At 41.9% G+C, this 19,285-nt stretch overlaps 1 long non-coding RNA gene across 1 annotated transcript; it reads right to left on the reverse strand.

Moving 5' to 3' along the window:
- Positions 1-1,623: 1,623 nt before the first annotated feature.
- On the reverse strand, positions 1,624-15,803 carry LOC139827989 (uncharacterized). Its single transcript, XR_011739138.1, has 5 exons — positions 15,647-15,803; positions 15,440-15,510; positions 14,442-14,595; positions 2,825-2,965; positions 1,624-1,791 (listed from the first exon to the last, which is right to left on the reverse strand). It is a non-coding gene; the product is annotated as an uncharacterized lncRNA (long non-coding RNA).
- Positions 15,804-19,285: the final 3,482 nt, after the last annotated feature.

Genomic DNA, 19,285 nt, shown 5'->3' on the forward strand with positions numbered 1-19,285 from the left:
ATTAAAATATTAGGAGTATAAATCACTCATCTAGTCCCCTTTATTTGTCCAGGCAGAAGAAGTGAGTTATTTTGGCAGGGAAAGGAAAGCATCTCTTGCTTACTATGTCTACTAAAAGGGCAGAAAAGTCACATCTTTTTTCATCATGTTACAGTAATCTCCTGCATTGAGCTCCTGAGAAGACCAGGCAGTAGGAAGAGAGATGGGCATAAGGAAAAGTTATACTACTTACTTACACTGTCTGCTCTCTTGCAGTCCATGGGGAAGGTGCTCTCGCTGAGTTGTCCTCTTCCATAAGACTGTCCGTGATGACTTTTACAGAACAGCTATACCCTTGCCCACCTTTGACAAATTGTCACAGGGTGCACAGACTCTCCAGTGAGTCTCTGTGAAGCCTCTCCGTGCAGACCGAGAGCCCACAGGGCAAGTTGAGCAAGCAGGGGAACAGGTATGCATCAAAATCTGGAATGGCCGTTTCAGAGTTGTAGTCTCAGGAGATGTATTTGTGCTTGGGAAAAGCTCTGTAGGAAAGTCAAGTCTTCCTTTGTTTCTGCTTTGACTACATCAAAGAGAAAAGCCTGTGAGCAGTGAGATGTTTAACGCCACCTACATTGCAGGTAAAAGAGAAGAGATGCTACTTGGGCTCTGCTTTGGCTTCAAGTAGGGATCAGACAGTGTCAGTGCTGTACTACTGTTTGTGACTAACTTTTTTGAGAAGGGATCCTTATCTTTCTTAGACCACCATTTTCTGCTGAAATCAGTATGGCATTATCCAACAGACTTGTTGCCACTACAAAACATTTTCTCATGTTCTGCCTTCATTGCAGGAAAATCTAACAACTGAGACATGTTTGTTTTGTGGCTATAAGAACACATCTCTTCCCACATCAGGTGAAGGGGCATGAAGCGGCACACAGGATTTTTGGGAGTTCTCAGGCCAGCAGGCACGACTGCGCCCAGCTCGCCAGGGCTACGTGGGGGACCTTGGCACTGTGCATGGAACTATGCCTTGCACAGCACAGTTGGACATTGGGGCTGCAAAGTGCCCAAATGCTCTCGGGGCTCCAGTCCTGACCATGCAGCAGCAACACAAAAACTGAAAGTGTCGGTCCCTGGCCAGTACCAACGAGCTGTCACGTTTGCAAGGTATTTGAAAGGAAAAGACAAGTTATCCTTAATGATCAACAGGGAATATCAGCTTGTTGTTCCTCTCCTGTTTCCCTAACAACTCTCCAGCTTTGCCCGCAGCAGTATGTTTGCTTTCAGTCATATTCCAATCCAGTTACAGTTAGCTTTGGGAGCAGCCCCCATCATTACTGACAGCAATGGTACGTAGCCTATTGACTTTGGTAGGAGGGGAGTGTCACCCCTTCTACATGTGTGTGTGTGTGAGTGTCTTTTGAAAAGCACTAGGCATACATTAATCCTAATAACTAAGACTGCTATTCCTTTGCGTCTGCCTGATAGGCAGCAGGCAGAGTGCGATCCACTCTATGTATCAATTAAGTGAAAAATAAATAATAGGGAGAAAGTAATATCTTTAACAGTGTATTCACTGGCACATACATATTTATTAGATATAAAACATAATGCTGCTCATATCATTGCTTATGTTCATGATGAAGCCCTAAAGTCACTGATGGTTAAAATGCTGAAAGTCAGATGCAGTAGCATTACCATATTCCTCAAAGCAACCTTGCTGATAAAGCTCTGCTTTTCATCTTCTATTTCTTTCACATACTTGGTCCATTATTGATGTGCATCCTGCATGGGACACCAGGTTTTTCCAACCTAAGTGAATAAGAGACATTTTTTAGTCTGTAAGTTTTAATGCAACTTTATCCTTGTCATCCTGTCTTTAAATACAAATCAAAGAGAGGCAGAGGGACCAGGGCTCATTTAATGAAGGTGCAATGTGTGGGTGAGGTGAATCAGGAAACAGTAAGAGCTCGTGCGATTTGCTGGATGTAGAAGTAGCAAGGGGAGTGTCTCCTGAAACATGGTTAAATATGTAAACTCCGCCTAGGGAAAATGTTTATTTACCTAGATTGACAGTGATCAGGGTAAAAAGCGCTCAAGATAAGTGGCTCTTTAGCCAACTTTAATTTGTTGATGGATGGATTGATGGGAGGATGGTCAAAGAAATGACAACATAACTCTCTGTAATGGAGATATCCTGTCTGCTGGAGTTTGCAGTACCATTTGGTCTAATTATTCCTGATCCATCTATGAGCAAACTTTGCTCCCAATGAGACAAGTTGTCATTCCTTTTCTTTAAATAAGAAGATAAGGAGGTAAAATCAAGAACAATTAGAGCAAAGGATGATGACATCTTCTGTAGTCAAAAACATATACAAAACCATGCATATTGCTTAAAGATGGCTTACTATATTAATTGAAATAGTTGTGCATTCTATTATGCAGTTTGTATAGGAACAGATGGCCCATTTCACAAATTAAGACTTGTCTTTTTACTTTGCTTCAACAAAATAATGGTGAATGAACACTGCTATTGTAAATGATCCCAAGTTCAAACCTCGTAGCATTATTAATAGAATACACTATGCTTTTCTGGTGGAAGTTAATGGCAAAGCAAGGAAATCAGCCATAGAATCATAGAGTAGATTGAGTCGGAAGGGACCTCTAAAGGTCATCTAGTCCAACCCCCATGCAGTGAATAGGGATATCTTCAGCTAGATCAGGTTGCTCAGAGTCCCCCAAAGCCTGACACTGAATGTTTCTGGGAATGGGGCATCTAACACCTCTCTGGGCAACCTGGGCCAGTGTTTGACCACACTCATCATACAAAATTTCTTCCTTATACCTAGTTGGGGGGATGAAGGACCCCTTTGCTCAGAATTGATCCTCTGTGCACTTCTGCTGCCCCTTGGGCACCGGCACTGCCCTCCACTTGTCCTCGTGTGTCTGGGCTCCAGCACTCTCCTCATCCTGTGCCTGTTCTTCCCTGGATGAAATCACAGAATTGTTTTGGTTAGAAAAGACCTTCAAGATCACCAAGTCCAACTGTTAATTCAATGCTGCCAAGTCCATTTCTAAACCATGCCCCTAAGAACCTAATCTACGTGTTTTTTAAACACCTCTAGGGATGGTGACTCAGCCACTGCCCTGGGCAGCCTGTTCCAATGCCCGACAACCCTTTCCGGGAATAAATTTTTCCTAATATCCAATCTAAACCTCCCCTGGTGCAACTTGAGGCCATTTCCTCTTGTCCTATCACTTGGTACTTGGGAGAAGAGACCAACACCCTCCATACTCCAACCTCCTTTCATGTAGCTGTAGACATCAATAAGGTCTCCTCCCAGCCTCCTTTTCTTCAGGCTAAACAGCCCCAGTTCCCTCACCTGCTCCTTATAAGATTTATGCTCCAGACTCTTCACCAGCCTGTAGTGCTGCCTGGGGTTGTTATGATCCAGGTGCAGCACCCAGCACTTGGCCTTGTTGAGCCTCATACGATTGATCTCAGCTCCTCGATCCAGCCAGTTCAGATCCCTCTGCAGAGCCATCCTACCCTCCAGCAGTTCAACATTCCCACCCAACGTGGTGTCATCTGCAAACTTACTGAGGGTGCACTCAACCCCCTCATCCAGATCATTGATACAGATATTAAATAGAACTGGCCACAATACTGAGCCCTGGGGAACACCACTTGTGACTGGCTGACAATTGGATTTGAGTCCATGGTGGCAACAGTGTTCCAGTAGGGTTGGGTGTCCTCAGTTACTCTGTACTGACCTGGCTCCCTGAAAGTGGCACATCCCCTCAAGGCCAACGGTGGCTGAAGGTGGGGGGAGCATCTGGACATCCCACCAGTGGAAAAGTGAGGTGCATCTGGTCTGCATAGGGAGGTGCCATCTCCTCTGCACTGACCCCCAAGGGAGAGGGGAGGAGAGGACCTGGCGTTCTTTGGGCTGCTGCACCAGTGCCGCATGTAGAGTCTGTTGGAGGCCACCAAGGGAGGTCTTTGGGGCCTGGAGGTGGTGGGGTTTCTTTTCAGTCTGAGATTCATCCTTGCCCTATTTTCTAGTTTTAAGGACAAATCTTCTCACTGCTTGTTCTCTTTTTTCTTATTCCCCTGTGATATTTTTAGTGTTCTTCTCTAAGACAAAGTATGGTCCAATTCCTGCGCTCATGTGGGGGTTTCACCAAGACATTTCACCATGGCGACGGCAAAGGCAACAAACAACTCACAACATTTTAGTGTTGCTCTCACTCTTCCTGGAACACAGCACAGATTAGGCTACTGGTCCTGCAGCATGGAATAAGCTGGGAAATGGGCTGTGGTAGCATATGAATTTTGTGAACTGTAGGGACAACAGCTCCTCTGACTTACAGCAGCAATGACATGGTTGAGAGAATCACATGTGTGAATACAGTCTGTTCTTGCTGATCAGTCAAAGGTGACTGCTTGGAAAGCATCCTGATGAACCACGGAAATATTCTGCTGTTATTAATGCACTTACTGCAGAAGCAAAAAATGCCAATCAGCAGTACAAACTGATATTTCAGATTTTCTGATCTGGATGAAATATGCTTGCTTCAGGACTAGTAAAAAAAGAGCAAACACCAGTATCTGCGTCCCTCACCGGAGGGACAGCTGCCCTCAGCACAACTAAGGGCAGCCACGACGTTGCTCTAAGCCAATACAGCCAATGCTAACGCTTGTTTTCCAGGGTGGATAGCCTGCAGTTTCTGAAGAATCAATTCTCTTTTAGCTCGGATTCCCAAAATTTGAGTTAACCCATATCAATGTCACTACTGGAAATTGCATCTACAGTGCAGCTTATTTTACGTGGGCTGGCACAAGGATGGGCAGCATGAAGGAGGACTGCAGTTAAGAGTAACTGTACATGAAACGGGTGCTTGTGTCAGCTCACATCTTCGTAGAAACCGTCACCACAAACAACCTGAGCGTGAGCTCTGCATGGGCCTCTCAGAGGAAAATTCATCATGGTGCGGGGGTGAGAACTAAATTACTCTGGCACCAAACTAATTTAGCCCAGACCCGGTGAACATGAGGGCCTGCCCACCAATGCTGGATTGACTAAATGTGAGTCAGTCCATGCAATGACATTGGGGTGTCCTTGTACAGCCAGGGCCCTCCCCACAGATGTCTGCCAACGACACAGGGGCCACTGGCAGCAATTAGCCACCACTCTGAGACCTACCACAGATTGCAAACTCCTCTTGGAGTCAGGATGAGGCCAGGCCAAAGCACTGGGTACATGCTGTGAGGAGCAGAGGACCTCCAGGAGACATTTTCTGTCACATTTTCCCCACTGGGATGCTCTTCTTGTGAGCACAGCACTGCAGGGTAACTGTGGGCACGACCCCATCCAATGCACTTCTATGGCTTGGATCAGCCCCAACTACACGACAAGCACATATGCTGCTGCTGGAAATATTATGTGGAAAAAAACTAGCCTAGATTGTAGTTTATAGTTCTTTTCAGCAGGACTGCATGAAGCTAATGACACAGAAAGCCATTTGGGTTAAATTGTGAAACTGAAAAATGCAGCACCTGCTTTTATGCTTCACATGTTACTAAAAATACTTATTCCTTTCTAAAACGCAACACAAATGACAATACAAAAGAAAACTCCACAATGACGTTGGTGACATTATTAAGGGGGGTTTCATCAGTACCACTGTGCACAGAGGGATGAAAAGAAGATAACAGAAAACATCATTATGTCATTGCTTAAACCCTTGGTGCATCTGTATCTGGGGTAATTCATTGCACTCCTGGTCTCTTGATGTAAAAAAGGGGATAACGATAGGTTTTAGACAAGAGAAATGAGAATGATCCAAAACATGGAGGAGCTTCCATACGAGGAGAAACTAAATAGCATCTACTTATCCTGAAAAAGAGACTCCTGAAGAGAGAAACATGGCAAAAATGTGTGGAGGAGGCGAATCAAGACATCAAGAGAGTGGTTTAAAAACAAATAGAAGTGTCCTATTCAACTGAAATCTAAAGTTTCAGGGGAAGGTGTGGAAGCCAGGTGAAGTCAATGGTTCAAAAAAGGGGTTATGCTGACCCTCTTGGCTACAGCATCCCTGGGACCACTGTGATGCGAAGGCCACCCAGCCTGTTTGCTGACCCTGACACCACCTGTGCAAAAGCAGAGCCTGTGATCGGCTGTGTTCTTACCTTGACCCATGTCACCTCAGACAATGGATACGAGTGCGTGGATGCCCACCTCACCAGGCACAAGGTGGCCCTGGGGCAGCTGTCTTCAGGAGGGGCCACCAGGACCTCTAAGAAATCTTCTTGTCACAGGTGCAGCTCACAGGATTCAAATACCACGTTTGTTCTTAAACATTTTCCCCCTTCACTCTTCAAAATCAAACAAAAAGCCCTGACTCAAGCAAAATTTTTACCAGTGAAAAGGGAGCATTGCCAGAGACTATGAACCCCTGTAGAGATTTTACTTTTGCTATTGATTTTATGCGTGAGATGCTTAGCTACTCTGATAATATCTGACAGTATAAGAAGCCAGAGAGAGAATGGAAAGGTTAATACAGTAACAATGTCACCAGGATAACTGGTAAAATTTTTGGAAACAGTCATTTTAAATCCAACCAAAATACCCCATTATTTATCAAGCTGAGAAGTGTTTTAAACAAAAAAAAAATCTTCCTCCTATTAAGGAGCTTTAAATTTTTATCAATATTTTTGTGAGAAGGATATGCAAGGTGAAATGGGGTATATTAGAGATCTATAAATGCTTCAGAAAAGGAAAAACATAAATGGCAGAAATCTAAGTTGTGAACTGAGGTTTTCATGGTGAAGGTACATATATTTCCTACATTGCTAACAGCTTGCTATGTAACTTATGTCACATTGGTATTAGGGCAGTTTCTCGAGTGTTAAAAACCCTAATTGAAAACATATTTTTCGAATAAAGAGGTCTCTGAATAATAGCACTGCTCCTCTGGGACAACACAGACCAGAAGGCATGGGGATGGGGGACAACACGTCCTCAGCTCCTCTGGAGCCTCAGAAGACATGCAGCCAGATCTGCCCTTTCAACAAAAAGCTGCTCTACAAAGCAAGGCTGCTCTCTAAAGACATCCACCCACCCCAAACAAAACCTGGAGACAGATGTTTGCTAGAAGAATGTTCTTTTCAAGGGTAAATTTCTTTTAAAAATAAATAGAAGCTTAGCTGAAAGGCTGGTCATAGTTTGGGTGATCCCTGGGTTTGGTTGCCCTCCTGGGGATAACAGTTTGGATCTTTATGGACTGAGGAGGGACTTGAACTGATGTCAGTCACTTTCTGGGCCAGTGCTCTCATATCAAGGGTCTGCGTTTTAAAAGTGCAGGTCTGGACAGCTGAGGTGAAGAGGACGAGCAGAAGTTGGAGCACAAGCCAGCTCTTGGTGGTTCCAGCTTGTTAATGCCAGGACCTCAAGAGGGGCAAGGTTATAGAGCTTGCCCTTTTGGGCAGCCTGTTCTTCGCCATGCATGGTCCAAAGAGCCTGGGCCTCACGTGGGGCTTCACACCAGTGGTCGAGCCCTGGAAAACAAGGAGGTGTGTTGTCTGACCTGTGCTGGGCTGCATCTGCACAGAGTCTGTGCCCAGATGTACCTAGCTTCAGGCATTTGAATTATGGGTCAGCAATATTTATTCATTAAAAAAACTCGTGCTTTCGCTACAGTTACTTGAGAATTGTATGTCAAGAGACTAAAATATCTTTCATTTCGGTTCACTTAGTCCAGCAAGTCTCCCCACTGTAACTATAACCCACTCCGCTGTCAGGGAATGTACTAGAGCTACTGCAGAGTTAGAGAACCAAAAAATATACATTTGAAGTGACGGCATGAAAAAAGTGAATGGGGGTGAAATATAATTAGCTGAGGCAAGGACAAGTAGGTAAGTCTCCACAATAATAATTTATGTGGGATATTGTTATAGTTATTACCATGCAATTTAACAGGAATACACCAGAGCAATTTTCATATCTTAAAACATGCAGATGCACTCACATATATATGAGGAAAGTCTCAGAACTCAAATCATCCAAAATAATCAAGAAAGTTATTATCATAAACAGCACAATTAACACAGGGATCACAAGGGATGAATCTCCATTTCTGATAACCATAAGAGAAAATTAAAGCATTATTAAAACTTTAGTGTAGAAATGGCAGCTAGGTTCTCATCTCTGCGCACATCACCAGCGCACTGTAGTCTCTATCAGTCCCTCCTCTACTGTTTCTTCACTAGTCCCAGAATCAACAAAATGAGTAGATTTGAGATCTCCTGAACCATCAGAGGACACAAGCATGTGGTACTGAAAAATGTTTGGACTAACCTTGCCAGTTTAAATTGTTTTTTTTTGTTTGTTTGTTTGTTTTTACCTGGAGAAGAGCAGTCTTCGGTTACTAAAGAGGAGGAGGTATGGGCACTATAGGTACAAGTTTCTGGGGATTTAAAGCTGCAAAAAGAAAAATGGTGCTTTATGAAGGTCTGTGCTGCCATCCAAAATTTACAGGCTTCTTTCTAATGTTGCTGTCAATACAGCATTGCTCTCATCAGCTGTATGAATTATTTCTACCAGTAACATGAAACACAGTGCTACCATTTCAATAAAAGGAGACATTCATCATTTTAATTCACACTTAAATTGCTGAAGATTATCCACTGTCCATTAGATTTCAACAATATCCAAACCTAAGCTGTTCTAATCACATGCTAAAACAAGATAACCACCAGCTCTCAGAACCATATGAAAAAAATCTGTTACTCCCACACTGATCAAGTTTCTATCAGAAGTTCTTCTCTCTTCTGTGCCTGTACTGATGTGTGCTTTCAACTTAATATGCAGCCAACCCTTGACTCCTTGTAGCTGCCTACTTAAGGTAAATAGCTTTTGTATATACACATATTTTAGTCTAGTAGATATGGTTTAGAAAGAGTTGCTCTTTTACTGTGGCATGAGGATAGGCTAGAAGAGCTCCCAAGGTTTACTGTTGTCTCTAAAAATCTGTTCTTCAATCTTGAAAATGTTGTCCCAGATTTGGAAAGAGAGCACTTATGGAAGAGGGATGAAGTACTGCAGCTGTCAGTGCCATTTCTGGATCACAAAATCATTCTCTGTCTATTTGCCATGTACTCAAATAACAACAAAATGAATCACCAGATAATGCAATGTAGTGGTTTTATCTTTTTACCTTTGAGCCAAGACTTCAGTTGGGACCTTCTCTGAGTTAGTCCAGTGAGCCCTGTGACACCAGGTCTGCCTTCCCAGCAAATGACTCTGCAGCTAAGGCAAGAGCCCCATAGAACTCTTACAAATTAAGGCTTATGCATGTTTATTTAGATTAATATTTTAGATGCATCAAATAAAGAAAACCCATTATGTTATTCCAGGATTGGCAGTTTTTTGCATCGTTTTTTCAAACACTATGACAGTCCATGTCTGTAAAGATCTTCCCTCTGTTTGCTGAACCATGCCTAGAATCCATATTAGAAGTCAAGTGTAAACAAAAGGAGGGGAAGCTGTGCTACAGGCAGCTGTTGTTGTCAATGTCCTTTCTTTCCCTGAAATAAAAGTCAGACAAAAATTTAAAATCTTGCTGGGCCTCTACTCCTCACTGTCAACATTATCTCCCTTCAGATCTGTAAAAGGGCAAATCTTTTCCTGGCAGCAGCATTAACCCATTCACCAGGTTTTGAAAATAGGCTGTCTTTCCCATAGCTGACAACACCTTGTACTGTTCCTAAATGCATGTGGTTTAGTATGTTATAGTCCCTCTTGTACTGTTCCTAAATGCATGTGGTTTAGCATGTTATAGTCCCTCTTTAGCATTAGGAACTATTTCACAGTAAGTTCAAAAAGAGCAGAGAAACGGAAAAGCTTGACACTCGCCTGAGTATTTGTTCTGCTCCAATCAAGGCACCGAATAACTAAGCAAGGGAAGAGTTTCTGATAGCACTTCAGATGCAAATGCCACAAATACACAGCTATGGCAGAAAGTTTTATAATCCAGTATTAATTTGAATATGTGGGAATATTCCGATACAATCTCAAAAGTCAATAATTAGGCTGCTAAGTGACAAGACACTCTTGTCTCAAGAAGAGTCATGATCATACTCCTTAATCATTGTGCGATGCTCTTTGAATAGGAAGCAAGACAGTTAAACGTAACCATGTACGAAAGATCTACAGTGTTTTTTATAGATATAAAAATAGATACAGGGCTAGATACATCTGTAGCAGCACCTAAAATGTTTTACTTATGTATCTTTTAGCTGCTGGACCAAATCAAAACTTATTCCTTTTTCATAGACCATGAACTTGATAATCTAATTTCCTGTCATCAGCACCAACACATTTGTCTGTACCTCCTAACAGACTTTCAGATAGAGAGCTGAAACCAACGTCTAGCGGCACTATTTCCTTCTCTTATTAGCAATGCACAAAGCATATTTTCAGATAATTTGGTTTCAGGAGCCACGTGCTCCTGTCTTCTGTTGAACAGAACTATCTTCATCACACTCACTGATGAACTCTGGCTGTATATCGCCTGCCAGAGGCCTGACCAGGCGCTCACCAGTGCTGGAAAGCAGAACTAATTCCTAAAAACACCATCCTTTGTCATCCTTTAGATCCTAATAAGTAATCCTCACGTCCTCTAGGAATATGCTAAACATCAACATATATGAATCTGCCAGTTTTGTATGACACGGGCTTTGAATGAAACCTCTTCTGTCTCTGCCCCATCACCTCGTGTTCCAGGTTTTATATGAGGATGGGGAGTTTGCAAGACATATCAACGGCTGAGAGTGGTTCATTGGTCTAAAGTGCTTGCGAGTCACAGGTTACTGAGTTATGCATCCTTAATGATGCTAAGAGGGGCCTGTTAAAATCCTGTCTATCTTTGAGAAAGGACCTACACAAAAACATGGACCATAACAACCACGGAATGGTTGAGGCTTAGCTCCAAATTCGAACTTTGTGTTGGGTCCGTCACTACAGAGACAATATATAACTTACTGTTAGGCTACACTGGAAGAAAAGGGAATTCAGATGATACAAGCCAAACAGTGCTTTTGTATACATGCAAAAATGTGGTTTCTGTGTATTCAAATGACAGGCAATTCCAAAAGGGAGTTGACGTCATTTAAAACACATAACTCTAGACCAGATGGTAATCTGAGTGTTTTATAATAATGATACTAATACTTAGTGAGCTACTAACACACCTGGAATCCATTGATATTTCTCATTCATGACAAGGGTGAAACCTAAAGATGTCTACTTGGTGATATGTCAACACTGAAATGAAATAATAAGAAGAAACCTTGTGTGATTTTTGCAATATTCCCCACCACTTTAAAGTTAGGCATTTCATCAAAACTGTTCACAGGAGTTCCTTCATTCAGAAATTATCAAAGATATTCTCCAGACAGCTGACCACAGAGGTTCTCCAGAACTGTAACTATTTTTTTTTTCCAAAGGAAAGCAAAAGGCAGAATCTTGTAATCTGCACCTCAGTCTATGGATCTCCTTGCCAGCAGATAATGTGGATTTGGAAAGGTGAGACTGGACAAGCACTTGAAAGAGATCTACTGAGGGCACTTAGACAAACTGCGTTAGACTCTGGTAAGTTCTTGAATCAAAATCAGTTTGAGACTAAGAGAACAATATCATATGGAAATATCATGGATGCATGCCCTGTTTGTACACTACCCTACAGACTTGCTGTGGCCACTGCTGGAGACAGGATGCTGAGATGTGCCTTCCTCTGAGACCTTGTGGTTGCTCTTATGTTCCAGTACATTCACAGTAAAAGTCATATTGGCAGGAAAGCCATGTTGGCTTCATGCAGGCATGAAGTATGTGCTTAGCTGCCTGTCTATTTTTTGATATTTTCTAATCTTTTGTGCTTCAGTTACCACTCAAACCTATATCTACAAAATAATTAATTCCTAGCAATACATAGATGGTTTTTCTGCTGAACTTTAAATGGATTACATCTCAGGTGCTTCAGACAACATCAAGGTGAGATGACTTCCCTTATACTTCTGTGATACACCTGAGAAAGTGATGACACATCCAGAGCAATTTTTCTGCCTTGCATACACATAACTCTCCACCATCCCTTACTTTTTTATTACTGATTATATTTTTGTGTGTTATCTTTACTTTTCACTACTGTGAAGTTACATAAGGTGATTAATGCTCTCTGACTGTGTAATGATTTGATTTGTAAAAAAATAATTAGAGAAGAAAGAAACCGCCCTTAAAAAAACCCCGTGAGACCAGATGGAAAGGTATGTCTTGGGCGTGGGAATGGTTACACAGCAGTTTTGGGGGAACAATCATTTGGGGATTTTGTTCTCCTCTTCTTCTTGCTCAATGATGACCTCAGCGACCAGTGTCTCTTTCTGATTAACAGAAAAGTTTAGGAGAGAAATTCAGTAGGGAACTTTGCCCTTCTTGGCCAACAGATTCATCTGAGTTAAGCTTCTCAAAAACTGGTCAAGGAAATCTTCCCCATAACTTTACGGTTTATCAGAGGGTTTGGTTCAGTTTCAGAGAACAAATCATCAGGCTGGCATCTCCACACCCAGGTGGGAGCAAACACAGACCAACCTCTGCCAAAATAATAACAATAATAAAGAGAGATGTGTTGACTAGCACTTGTGCTCAGCCACTTCCTCCACCAACGAAGCAGGAAACAAAGGGGAGAGTTTCAGAAAACAAAAGCAATGTGATGCCATCTATCAGCACTTACTACTGTCACCTTGCAGTGGGGCCTTCATACTTCAGTGGTATAGATTTCAGACTATATAGCCTGCGACAGACTTCAAAGTCCTTTTACCCTTTTCCATAGGATCTGGACCAGCAGTACTAAACGTGTGAGACTGTGAGGCTGTGCCACTCTCACTATCCAAAAAGCTGTATAGGCACCTGAGCTTAAACATAACAAATAACTCAACACATTGTGTGAACCTGAAATAAGGTTGACATTTCAGAGAAGTTCTAACTTTATTTGCTTGAAAAGTTTTCCTTCTAAAAATATTTCCAAAAAATGCCGAAGGGCACTAGAAATCTCAAAAAGGCACCTCTTCCTGCAGGTTTTCTCACTACCTTTCAAGGTCAAAAGCTTATGACTTGATTTAGGTAGTACATATTAATACTAGCACAGTAGGGGAAATCTCAGTTAGTGATGATCATCAAAGCTGCATTGTTCATGTAACACTGAGCAGATCTGGCAAGAATGAACGGACCATCTTCCCGCATTTGATGTTAAGAAGTCAGTCATTTCCACCCAACTTCTTGATAAAGATCCTCTAAAAACTCAGTATTAAAATAGGTCTATCTGCTTTCACATCCCAGGGTTCTTCTTCTTTTCCAGTTAAAACATCCTGGCTTTTCTAGGACACAGCTTTACATTTGGTGTGGTCTGAGAATCCAGTGACCAGGATAGGGTGCAATACAAGTAATTTCCTTCAGCTGCAGTGTGATCTCAGAGGCTTTCAGCTGCAGACATTTTAGAGCCGGAACCATTTCTATACAGTTCTGAAAAGTGTCAAGCCAAGTTTTGACATGTCATAAAATATTTATGTCTAACCTGGGAACTTTTGTAGCAAACGAGACAGGATTAAAAGAAAAAGACCCAGTCGATATGGTGTGGCTATACATATAAAGGTTCTCATTCACTCTAGAGTTTCCCTATTGAATCTTAATATTGCTACAACATCATATTGGTTCCATTTAAAAACCAATCCCTCTCACTCTCAAAAAAACCCCAAAACCCCCAACCAACCAAAAAAACCCCAACTAACCAACCAAACAAAACCACAAAAAATGAAGAAGTGTTAGGAGCTATACTTGAGATATAATTCCACTCTCCAGTAAAGCCAGGATATGCAGAAGCTAGATTCATTTCAGCCTTAGAAGCACTTGTTATTTCACAATCCAAATGACCATACTGGCTCATTAAATAGAAGTGATGAGAATTTTAAGTCTGGGCGTAAAAAAAATCTCAGGATTGTCAAGTCTGAGATTTCTCTGTTTACATTCCCGAACATTCTCTGGCTTCTCAGAATGTGAAAATCCCTACACATATATATCTGACATCAAGAAAAATGTAGAATTTCAGAATCTTCTCAGCATTTGCTGGTAGAGAGAACCAGTTGAGACCAAAATCTAGTATTGATTAACCATTATCTTAATATACTATTTATATTTAAAATCTCTACTTAATTAGGTGGCTAGTTGTGTTGGAGACCACAAGGAGATTATCTATTCATTTATTTGTTATGAAGAAAGTATGTTCTCAAAATCTCATTTAATTCTGAAAAATGAATGGGACTGAGTAACCAGTGCCAGGTTAGTCATGCTTCACTGGCTTGCAAGGGATGGGAAGCTCACCCACATAGTAGTTCCTCAGCCCAGACTTACCCTCTGCCTGGCTCGATGTCTGGTCACCGTAGGTTCCCGCTGTGCTGCTTTCCACCACCTCAGATGGCCACGTAAGTCAAGTGGACATCAACTCTTTTTGGCTTTTTGAGGTAGACGTCTCCTTGTTCATCTTATAATGGTGCTTCAGTTGTGCCTGTGACACAAGCCATAATTCAGATCAGCAAATGTTATTCAGTTCCATCAGGAGTACCAATGAGTTTCCACATGATGGCTTAGGCAAATTTCCTAGCTATATATTTATTCTTGATGGGGAATCGTTGGCCAAGAGCTCATGAGTGAGCAGTACACTCTTTCCAGGAGAAAAAGAGGTTTGTTCATTGCCCAAGTAGAAATTCAGATGTTAGAGGGGTGTTCAAATAGGGCCTGGTGATGCAGACACAATTAGCGGACATTGCACCTGCCAGACCTGCAGCAGATATTAATGTTGCTTAGAAAAAAGGGTCATGAACAGAGATGTCAGACTCTGAGACTCCTTAGGAAATTACGCTGTCAGCGAAAGGCCAGGCAGTCCCCCGAGATGGGAGAACACGCCAGGAGGTTCCTTTTACTGGGAATGCAGCGTTGTCCCCGTGGGGAGCGGGGGTTGGCAGCTGCACACCTGCCTCGTCTGCAGCTTCCCGAGTGCCTCCCCAGATGGGAGCGTTTGCTGGAGATGGCCCACGCTGCTCCCAGCAGCTTCCTGAGCCCCGTGGCTGCTGTCAGGGGAAGGAATGCTGTGAAATGTGGCATCATTTCATTCCATGAAAAGGAAGCAGATAACACAATGGATAAAATAATGTTCACAATCCCCGTGTGTAGCTCAATACTGGTGTTAAAAAGCATTGTTTGAAGACAGCAAACCAGCACAAGCACATGAAGAGGAATTTTAAAATGCTTCTAAATTGCACTGCAACAAATTCCTTGCATTTTCTCCCAGTTTTCACAGTCTCCATCACCACAACACATAAGTAATTGATGTAGTGCCCTGCTCCACATACCTTCTTGTTCTTGAAGCGGTTGGGCTGCTCTGCACGCTGAGTGTTCTCTTTTCACTTGGACACTAAAGGACCTGCATTAAAAAGCAGAAAAAGCTTTGTTGAAACTTCACCTGTGAAACCCTACAAGCCAGGACAGAAGTCCTGGAGCCACAAGCTTTGCCATGCCTGATTGCTAGAGACCTCGTGCCTGTAAATGCCCTCACACACCTGCAGCCTCTGTCTGCAGCACTTGGTGAGGGTCATGGACCTCAGAAGGGGATCTGGTTCCCCAGCCTCCTGCTTTGCTCCACAGCCAACGTCTTGCACAGCCTCTTGCTTGGAAGTAGCTCCTAGGGAATGGGGTGTCCTCTCCTGCCTGTCCAGCTGCCCTGTTTGGGGTAGAAAGCAGGTGGTGCTTGCCTGGGATCCAGTGCCAGGAAACTTCTTCAAATAAGAACGTCTACACTTTTTAATTTATTCCACAAAGAGATCAGGAAGCACTTTAAGACATGATCGGAGGAGGCAATGGAGCTATGACATTTAGTCACAAATCAATTAGAGCACTCACCGGAACGTGGGGACTTGGGATCCCCTTAGCAACCCGAGGACAGTTGTGGTTTTGAAGTTAAATCCCCAAAAAAATTAAAAAAAACCCAGGGAGATCATCCCAGCAGCAAAACCAACACCCAGGTCTCCTCTAGGACTCCAATGAACACTCTAGCTCATAAGTGCCACTAATGGTCTCTTCTTTTTGGCCCAATAAGACCTGAGTCATATTCTGGAAAGCAGAAAGTTCAAATCCATCACAAACATTACCAGATCTGCAATATGGAAATGAGCTGGAATAATTGCTAAAATATTAAATGAAATGTTAACTCTTTCCTTCTGCTTCCACAGCCTTTTCTCCCACCTTGTTTTCCTAGAAATATTTATCTGGATTCTCAGACTGAGACTCACTTCAGGCAGCTGCGCTGGGAGTTCACCCATAGTGCTCACTGCAATACCTCAGCTGCCCAAAATTCAGCATTAAAACCTCAACATTCGCTGCATATGTGTGAGAGAGAGCTAATCTGCCGCACCTTTGAAACACTAAACAAACAAATAAACATAAAACAACAAAAAACCAACTTATTGCTCTACTGTGGACCTAAGGTGAGCAAAGAGAAAGCCTGGAAGTTTGTCCTGCAGTGAGACAGCGAGTGAGAGGTACCTTGACAGGGCATCTTAATACAGTTACAAAATTAAGTGAAGGGCACTGAAAGGGGGATATTCTGTCACCTACTCACTTCTCCTTTTGTGAAGCCACACATAACACAAAGTTAATTAAAGCTTCTACTCTGAGAAAAAGGAATGTTCCATTTGGTAAATTTAGAAACAGCTGGTTAGTTTTATCCATTACTTTTGTGCTAACATAAGTTGAGCTCATTCAACTCTCTCTTTTTATGAAGCTGTCCTTCCTATGCTACCTGATAGCTACTAATTGCTGCAACTACATTTCTGAATTGCAAATTTTCTGCACTGATAAAAACTTTGATTGCCTGTCAGCTACACATAAGGAAAAGATCACCAGTGCTAAATGAGGTGTTCCACGCTTGGATAATAATGCCTAATGAATTATTCAAAAAAGAATGCTTGAATGAAGCAAACAATTTGAAGGGTTACTAGCAGCCGTAACAGTTCAACAGCCAAAAGAACAAAAGTATCATCCTGAAAATTACACTAATGATTAAAAAATGCGTATTAATTCTACATTTGGAGAAAAAAGAAATGCCAATCTGATTTTAAAGGTTAATCATTATTTTTTCACTAATGCTCTAATCTCTGGGAAAAACACCCTTTACCAATATTTTGGGACATATAATATTATGACATAACATATTTATATAATTTTCCAGGCATTAACCCTCACTGCAAATTTCAAATTTCACTGTAAAAGAATCGAAAGCCCTCTTTGAAAGCTGTTACTGTCCACAGGGTTGTTTCTAGTGCTTTAGATGAACCTTGGATCAGGCCCAGTTACCAGAACAGCACCATCATACTGGTTGCACCATGGTCAAGCACCACAAACGCTGCAAAGGTGCTCTCAAGAGATGGACTGTCAAGCCAGAGCCCGGCCTCAGCCACACCAAAATACAGCCCAGAGTGTCTGGATTACTCCAGACTGACTTTGGTATCACCAGAATATCCAGAACCTGGCTGTCACCTTTAACTTCATGAAAAGATTTGCTAAATGAGAATATGGTGATGGAAACAAGACCCACACATTCAAATTATATTTAAAACAATGGCTATATTTACATAACTGCTGTAATCGCTACCTCTTTCCAGACCACATTTGGTTGTATCATTCTAAAAAAAAGTGGATGGCTAATGAGAAAAGAAATATTTTCTCTAAATGCTGCTGGCTAGAGGGAGAAGGATAAAATAAAAAGAAATCCTTAATAAACCATGAGAATTTCATGGATGTCCAAAGCTGACACATTTTCAGCTTTCATAAAAAATATATTTCCAAGACCAAAAGTGATAATTTATTATGACAGACTCTCTCTGGTTGCCAGAAAACAAGAAAAATCTGAGAACTAAATCCTAACGAACATCTCCTGTAAAATATTAGCGTTACATATACATGAAAAATAACAGCACAATGGTAGTGACATGTTCATCTGTTTTGCTGTTAAAAATACTCCCAATTGTTCCGTTTGGAACTGAGCTAACAGAGGTGGACCATCATATGCAGAGAGGTCTCACAGTGATAATACAATGTTTACTATACTAAGGAAGAATTTTTAAAATAGCATTTATTGAAAGGAAACCCAGTCAACCACTTGCAACCTCTGTTGCAATTTTACAGCTATAAAGCCTTTGGTATTAGAGGCCAATTAGTGATTTTATTATAAAGATGTTCAATGTCAAGATAACACTTCTTCTCGTTTCTGGCAGTGACACTGAATGGTGGATAGAAGAAATGACTTCAGGAAAGCTTAGCTGACCATCTGCTTAGGCCTGCTCACTCACTGATGATTAATCCTTTCCCTCGAGGACAATGTCTCCATGTGTTTCTCTTGCTGTCTTTTTAATGTCACAAAAAGAGGTTGATAAACACATTCAAGTCACAATTAAAAAAACATTTTAACTGACCAGTTGCCACTGATGATATTATTAGACAGTTTTAGTCACTGTTGTAACAATGCATTTAGTGGTGTTGATGTGAAGTAGAGATGAAGTTTCTTTAATGTTCCTCCTACCTATTTTTTATTGTTTAAGTGACATTTAAAATTTTACCTTGATACTTGCAAACAAGCAGTTTTCAAGGGGCATGGCAAGAGGATCATTTTTTACCCTACAGAAGCAAAAGCTCTGGAAACAATATTTGCAGAACTGCGAGGCAGCTGCTGTGTTTCCTCGCATGGGTGAGGGAGCAGGAGGAGTAAAACACCCAACAGAAATATTAGGTGGATTGCAGCAATTATTTCTAGACCCATGTATGGTTCTGCCAAATGCACAAGTGATCTCCCATTTCCTCACATCAGATCTGTGTGCTGGGACATCACGCTGGTGACGTGGAAGCTGCTACAATAAAGAACAGAGCAGTGTTGGGTCCTACCCGCCCACTTTCATGGTATGAATTTTGCTCCGTGTGGGAGGCAGGTTCATGCTCACAGTACTTTACAAAGCTGTCCTGATGGAACAGGTGATTGGTGAGAGTCTAACTGCTGACACACAAGAGGACCAGCTTTCACGAAGACTGACAGTTGCAGAGCTCAGCATCTCTGGCCACAAGATTACTTTTTATTTATATGGAAGGGGGTTTTCAAAAGCCCTGAGGTGAGTTAGAAAACCAAGTCCCATTGACTTTTAATCAATTAG

Source organism: Patagioenas fasciata, chromosome 5, assembly GCF_037038585.1.
Source record: "Patagioenas fasciata isolate bPatFas1 chromosome 5, bPatFas1.hap1, whole genome shotgun sequence".
NCBI classification, from domain to species: domain Eukaryota; kingdom Metazoa; phylum Chordata; class Aves; order Columbiformes; family Columbidae; genus Patagioenas; species Patagioenas fasciata.